Raw genomic sequence first — 7,512 nt, forward strand, 5'->3', positions numbered from 1 at the left:
GGAGGAACGTACAGGGAGATACATTCGGATAAGAGAGGACATTCTTTATGACTACACTCAGCCTTTTAAATTTTCTTTCAAGGGTGGCAAAACTAGGTCCCACATTGCTGTGTTCTTCCTTGGGTAAGTGTAGATGCAATCACAGTCTTTTAGATAACATGGACCCAAGCTACATAGGGCTTTAAGGTCATAATCATTGCTTTGAATTCAATCTGGATATGTATTAATCGCTAGCAAAGCAGTTTCAATAAATGAGTCATATGATCCTCAAAACCAGCCCCAACTGGGATGCAGCTTTGTGGACCCACAGAAATTTCCAAAAGATGTACAAATCCAGCCCCATATGCTATATCTTGCTATGAGCCCAAAATGTACCAGTGCTAAGCCTTCCTGAAAGAACTGACATAATATACTATTTACAGCGAGAAATTGAAAAGAAATGCAATGGGTATGTAATTCCCAGTGGAAGCATCCATTTCACACCGTTTGAGATGCATTTGGAGACAAAATCCAACTTTGTGAAATTTGTGGTGTCATCAGGGAAAATAAATTCCAAATAATTTAAGCATTTCTTTCTAAAATGTGATAGTCAAAAACTGCCTCCAATTGAAAAATAAACACATACGGTTTAGTCAGGTAGAGTCATCCCTCCACATTTTAAGATAACACATGTGCCAGTTTGATACAGAAGACAGGAGCAGAAATTACCTTAACAGATTAGAGAGATGATTGGCCAAAACTAACAAAATGAAGTTCAGTTGAGACAAATACAAGATACTCCACTTAGGCAGAAAAAGAAAAGAAAAGCAAAGATACCGAGTGGGGGACAATGCCTGGCTCGACAGCAGGACGTGTGAAAAAGATCTTGGAGTCCTCGTGGACAGGAAAGTTGAGCCAACAATGTCATGCAGCAGCTAAAAAGGCGAATGGGATTTTGGCCTACATAAATAGGCGTCTAGTGTCTAAATCCAGGGAAGTCATGCTACTCCTCTATTCTGCCTTGCTCAGACCACATCTGGAATACTGTGTCCAATTCTAGGCACCACAATTGAAGGGAGATATTGACAAGCTGGATTGTGTCCAGAGGAGGAGGACTAAAATAATTAAGAGTCTGGAGAACATGACCTATGAGGAGTGGCTTAAAGAGCTGGCCATGTTTAGCCTGCAGAAGAGAAGACTGAGAGGAGACATGATGAGGGCCGCGGATCAATAGGAAGCTATAGGGAGTAAGGAGCAGGCTTGTTTTCTGCTGCCCTGGAGACTAAGATGCTGAACAATGGCTTCAAACTACAGGAAAGGAGATTCCACCTGAACATTAGGAAAAACTTTGTGACTATGAGACTGTTCAACAATGGAACGTTATGCCCCATGTGGTGGAGGCTCCTTCTTTGGAGGCTTTTAAGCAGAGGTCAAATGGCCATCTGTTGGGGGTGCTTTGAATGTGATTTTTCTCCTTTTTGGCAGGGGGTTGGACTGGATGACCTATTAGGTCTCTTCCAGCTCTATGATTCTATCATTATGGACAAGGTTTTATTTTTAGTTTCTTCATGAAGAAGACGGACAGCCAGGCAACATACACAGATGCTACCCTTCAAGTGACTGCTGTGCCCCCTTGGCTTTTGACCACCAAATATATAACCTCAAGTAAACAAGAACTTTTTTTTGTCATGGAAAGTACTCTCTTTCCAGCCCCCTCTCTTGACCTTTTGATGGAAAGTACTTTCTTGTACATGCGGACTCTGCGCTTCAAAAAACAACCTTTGAAGTTAACCACAACACATCCTGTGTAAGAAAAGTACCTCTATATGTCACATCTTAAAAACATTTTCTTCCGTATTGCTCTTTTTCTACAGAGAAAGGGTATGTCTCTCTTTTGCTGTTAATTTCATTCAAAGCCCCTTACCTAATTTCACGTAGAGACCCTTGAAGCCTCCTTCAGAAGAATTGTTGGAGGCTACAGACAATGCCATTGCTGTTGCCTGTTTTTGGTCAAAGGATATTTAGCCACCTGTGCTACGTCTATTTTTATTGGTTTTATACTAATTTATGCAATGCTTTTGATACAAAATAAATAAACAAATAGACCCTCCACACTTAAGGACTTACAAATACCTAGATAAATGTTCTCTGCAGTTTAAAAAACTAGCCTATGTGATTTTAATATATCATTGTGGCTTTAGCATTATCACTGGTAACTTGTTCCCATAACCAACGCAAATGAGGAAGGACTACTGTACAGAAATATCAACAAAACCACACACTTTCAAAAAAGTAAATAATTGAGACAGAACTGGCATGTGTTTCCTTGTGAGAAGGAAAAACATCCTTCATAATTGGATGCATTTCAGAAATAAAGTAAGAATAAATGTGCAATCCAAAGAAGTGCAACAAAACCGATGCAGGAATGTTTACATCCTTGTTTACAGCCATGAGTCAAGCAACTGCATTCTCAATTACCAGCAACTTTTGAACCATAGCAAATGGTAGCAATAAGTCAATTATGTTATGTTTAACTAGAAGCACATATTTAACATTCCCAAACAATAAGGTAATCTGGAAGGGAAAAAAAAAGGAAAGTCTATGACAAAGGTTTGTTTGGTAAGAAAGAGAGAAATACTGAATGAGAGAGAAAATCCCATGGCTTAAGAGGATTCAATGGACCTACATTGATTTTCTATATAATTTTTTTAATCAGTGCAACATTTGTTTTCATTTCCTGACAAATGACCGTGTTCCCAAAAGGTACTCATAAAAACATGCTGAGTAATGCTCACCTGGTACAAAGACATCCCAGAATGACACATCAGCAATAATTATGTGATTTGGTGGCGGGGGGGGGGGGGGGGGGGAGAGAGAGAGAGAGAGAGAGAGAGAGAGAGAGAGAGAATCTGGCCTTGATGGTCAATGCAGGTAAATTTTTGGAGAAGCCAGAAAGAATACTTTGTTTCTCCAGATTTGGAAGGAGCTTCCAGCACCAGGACCATTGGTCAAGAATTCTGGGCATTCAAGTTCTAAATAATTGGACCACCACAATTTCACAAAGAGTTTTTAAAAGAGTGGAGGATCCTTATCTTTGGTCTTTATTGTGCCTTAGGCATTAAATTCCTTGGTCAGATTCCCGTTTTTAAAATTCAACCAGATGTTGATCTTTGGTAACAATTCATGTTGACAAACTCTCTGTTCCTTCGTGTCTTGGTCTATACATCAGTTTCCTTCCTTCCTTCCTTTAGTTTACTTAGGCCATCCCTCATTGTCTGAGCATGGAGGCCTTCCAAATGTGGTTTTGGTGGTGGATTTGTAGATGACCGTGGAGCCCTATTCTTGACCCACAAGTTCTTCCACAGTGAGAACATCGGTTTCCAGGTAGAAGGCAGTTCCAGTCAGGGTTGGCTTGACATGCCTTCCACTTGGCACATTTCTCCCTTTTGCCTTCCATTCGTGTCTTTTTGAATTCCACATCACTGCTGGTCACAGCTGACCTCAAGTAGGAGCACTGAAGGGCGAAAACTTCCCAGTTCTCGGTGTTTATGACACAGTCTTTAACGTTAGCTTTAATCCCAATCAAGAAATAGTTTTCTAAGATCTACAGAGACACTTGCTGGAACACCTCAGCAAGTGAGAGTCCAAAAGTGGCAGGCTCAAACCCAGAGCCTCAACCAATGGCTGATACCAAATGAGAGACTCCCCCCTGGGCACACAGAAAACTGGGTGACTTGGAAGGCACTGAACAGACTGCGCTCTGGCACCACGAGATGCAGAGCCAACCTTCAGAAATGGGGCCACAAAGTGGAATCCATGACATGCAAGTGTGGAGAAGAGCAAACAACAGACAACCTGCTGCAATGCAACCTGAGCCCTGCCACATGCACAATGGAGGACCTTCTTGCAGCAACTCCAGAAGCACTCCAATTGGCCAACTACTGGTCAAAGGACATTTAATCAACTACCAAGTTGCAAACTGTGCATTCTGTCTGTCTGTTTGTTTGTTCTGTTAAAAATGTAATATGAATGTCTGATTGCTCCTGACATGATAAAAAAATCCCATCTTCAAATCTCCTTTCCTGTCCATCAACATTCTGTTTTCCATTCTTGAGTTGGGAGTATAGTAACTGCTTTGGAAGACTGTTATCTGCCATTTGGACAACGTGGCCAGTCCAGCAGAGTTGATGGCACAGGAGCATTGCTGGTCTTTCCTTTTTCCAGCATGCTGACATCTGTCTGCTTGACTTCCCAAAAGATTTGCAGGATTTTCTGGAGGCAACACTGATGGAATCGTTCTAGGAGTTGAATGTGATATCTGTAGACAGTCCATGTTTCACAGGCATAGAGCAGGGTTGGGAGGGCAATAGCTTTATAAATAAGCACCTTGGTATCCCGATGGATGTCCCGGTCCTCAAACACTCTCTGTTTCATTCCTTCTTCCAGCACACTGACATCTGTCTGCTTGACTTCCCAAGAGATTTGCAGGATTTCCTGGAGGCAACATTGATGGAATCGTTCTAGGAGTTGAATGTGATATCTGTAGACAGTCCACGTTTCACAGGCATATAACAGGGTTGGGAGGGCAATAGCTTTATAAACAAGCACCTTGGTATCTCAACGGATGTCCCGATCCTCAGTCTGCTTCATTTGGTTTCATTACATTTTATTATTATTATTAACTTGACACAAAAATACAGTATGACACAGCAAACGAGTTCTATATGCTGGATTTAGTATCACAAAATCATAAGTCGAACACTTCCCAAGTGTCTAGGACTGTGTTATTACTATTTTTACAGATCTATTACATGCTCCGCAGTTAGCTTCAACAGATAGCAATGAGAGACCTCCAAGATCCCTGGTCATCAATATACCTGCTCAGGCCTAGCAAATTCAGAGTGATGGCTTCCTTTACTGAATCAATCTACCTATGCCACAGTCTTCCTCTTTCCCTACTACTCTCCCATCTTCCCAGGCATTAGTGTCTTTTCCAGTGAGTCAGTTCATATTATGATATGCTCAGAGTTTTACAGTGACTGGCACCTAAATCCTAAATACACTTTGCTTGAATTAAATTCTATGTATTATATCATAAAAATGCATTCAAATATTTCATGGTAAATGTGGTTGGGAATGGATTTAATGATTTATACCTACTTTGAACAGGTAGATGATTTTAATTGTTGCTGCGTGCTTAACTCTGCTGTGCAATTTAATGTAGTTTTTTTTTAGATTTTAAATTGCTTTTTACTGCAACATTCATTTTATTGTACACCAGCCTGAGAGTTTGATTATGGTTTGTGTGCTTGTGTGTGTGTGTTAAATATTTTGAGACAGGATCGGTATCAGTATCCAAATGCTTGGGACCAGAAGTGTTTTGGAGTTCAGATTGCCCCTTCTAGATTTTGGAATACCTGTATTTGCATTAATAATAATAATAATAATAATAACAACAACAACAATAATAATAATAAACTTTATTTATACACTGCCACCATCTCCCCAAAGGGAACTCGGGCGGCTTACGTGAGGCCAAGCCCAGTAGTGCAATTACAATAAAATAACACAAAAGCATAAAACAAACATCACAATAAAACAAATACAGCATAAAAATACAATAATAATGCAAAACAATTCAGTGAAAAAACAAACACACAATGAGTGGACCACATATGCAAGATACAATGATAAAAATTCAGGATGAGATAGAAATAAGGCAGATATATTTGTACTACTCATGAACAACGGAGTAGCATTTTGTCCCCAACGCACTTTATCAGAGATTCAGGATATCTGCAAACCCATTCCTCTCCAAACACCTACCCTTTTCTCCTGGTCATGCCCAGCACTTTTTAATTTTAGTTATTACATTTGGCCCTGCCATAGTTTTTAATTGTGTCATTGTGTGTTGTTAATGTTATTGCTTTGCTTTGTTTTTGATTTATTTTGCTGTATTGTTGTTGTTATTGTTTTATTGTTGTATTTGGGCTCAGCCTCTTGTAAGGCGCACTGAGTCCTTCGGGAGATGGTAGCAGGGTACAAATAAAGGTTTATTATTATTATTATTATTATTATTATTATTATTATTATTAGTGGAGACAGGCCTTCATACACGCAGGAGGCAGTGCAATATGGGGACAAACAATATGGGGGGAATGATAGAGGGAGATGTAGGATCATTCTCCAAAGGCACAGTGGAAAAGCCAAGTTTTGAGGTTCTTCTTAAAAGTTTCTAGTGTGGGGGCTTGCCTATTCTCAACAGGCAATGATTTCCAGAGTCGGGGGGCCACAGAAGAGAAGGCTCTCTCCCTCGTTCCCATCAATCGGGCCTGTGATAATGGAAGGGGTGAAAGGAGGGCCTCCCCCGAAGAACAAAGAGATCAGGCAGGTTTGTGGAAGGAGGTATCTTAGAGATGGGACCCACATCTAGATACAAAATTCATTTGTGTTTCATATACACCTTATTACACATAGCCTCAAGGGTTTCTTTTTAATCATGTCAGAAGCCACTTGAGAAACTGCAAGTCGCTTCTGGTGTGAGAGAATTGTTCATCTGTAGAGACGTTACCCAGGAGATGTCCAGATGTGTTCCCATCCGGTGAGAGGCTTCTCTCATGTCTCCGCATGGGAAGCTGGGGCTGACAGATGGGAGCTCACCCCACTACCCGGATTCGAACTGCCAACCTTCAGGTCAGTAGTTCAGCTGGCACAAGGGTTTAACCCATTGCACCACCACAGCCTAAATATAATATTATACAAATTATTTAATAATTTTGTGCATTAAATTAAGTATGTGCACACTGAACCTTCTGAAAACAAATGTATCACTCTCTCAGCCACCTAAGCAAACACTTCTGGATTTTGTAATACTTTGGATTTCAGAATTCTGGATAAGAGATGCTGAATTTGTAATTATATTGTTTAAGGTCAATTTCCACATTGTATCTACCACAGAGATGAATTAAACTAGAAATGCTCTGCTTTGATTCTATTATAAGTGGGACTATGTGTACAGATTCAATGGGAAAGAAGGCATATACATTTGTGATAATTGCAACATCCTAAATATTCATGCTGGAAAGTATAATCCTGAAATAGAGGGGTAACATAATTAATAAAGCAGATGTGCTCTTGGGCATTTCTTCCTTAAGAGGAAAAAATTGTACCATAGGTAGAAATAACATGGAAAGAATACATATCAATTCCTGCACCACCGAAATAGAAGAGTGATTCATCATTTTCAGCACAGTTTCTATCCAAAGCCTAAATGCATGGGTAAAATGAAAAACCCAATGAGGTGAACACTATGAAAGCAAGCACAAACATTTGGCATGTCCTAGAAAGCACTTGAAATCTTCTTCCAAAATACATCTGGGTAGAAAAGTGGAAACTGACCTATTATTGTGTATCTTGAGAGAGATAAAATGTGCCACTATTGAGTGAGTACATTCAAATTGTTGTTTGTTCTTCAAAAACATGGCAAGACGTTCAAAAACCCACCCCAGAACACATTATGTTGTTGTCAAGCAT

Source organism: Anolis sagrei, chromosome 3, assembly GCF_037176765.1.
Source record: "Anolis sagrei isolate rAnoSag1 chromosome 3, rAnoSag1.mat, whole genome shotgun sequence".
Classification (NCBI taxonomy): domain Eukaryota; kingdom Metazoa; phylum Chordata; class Lepidosauria; order Squamata; family Dactyloidae; genus Anolis; species Anolis sagrei.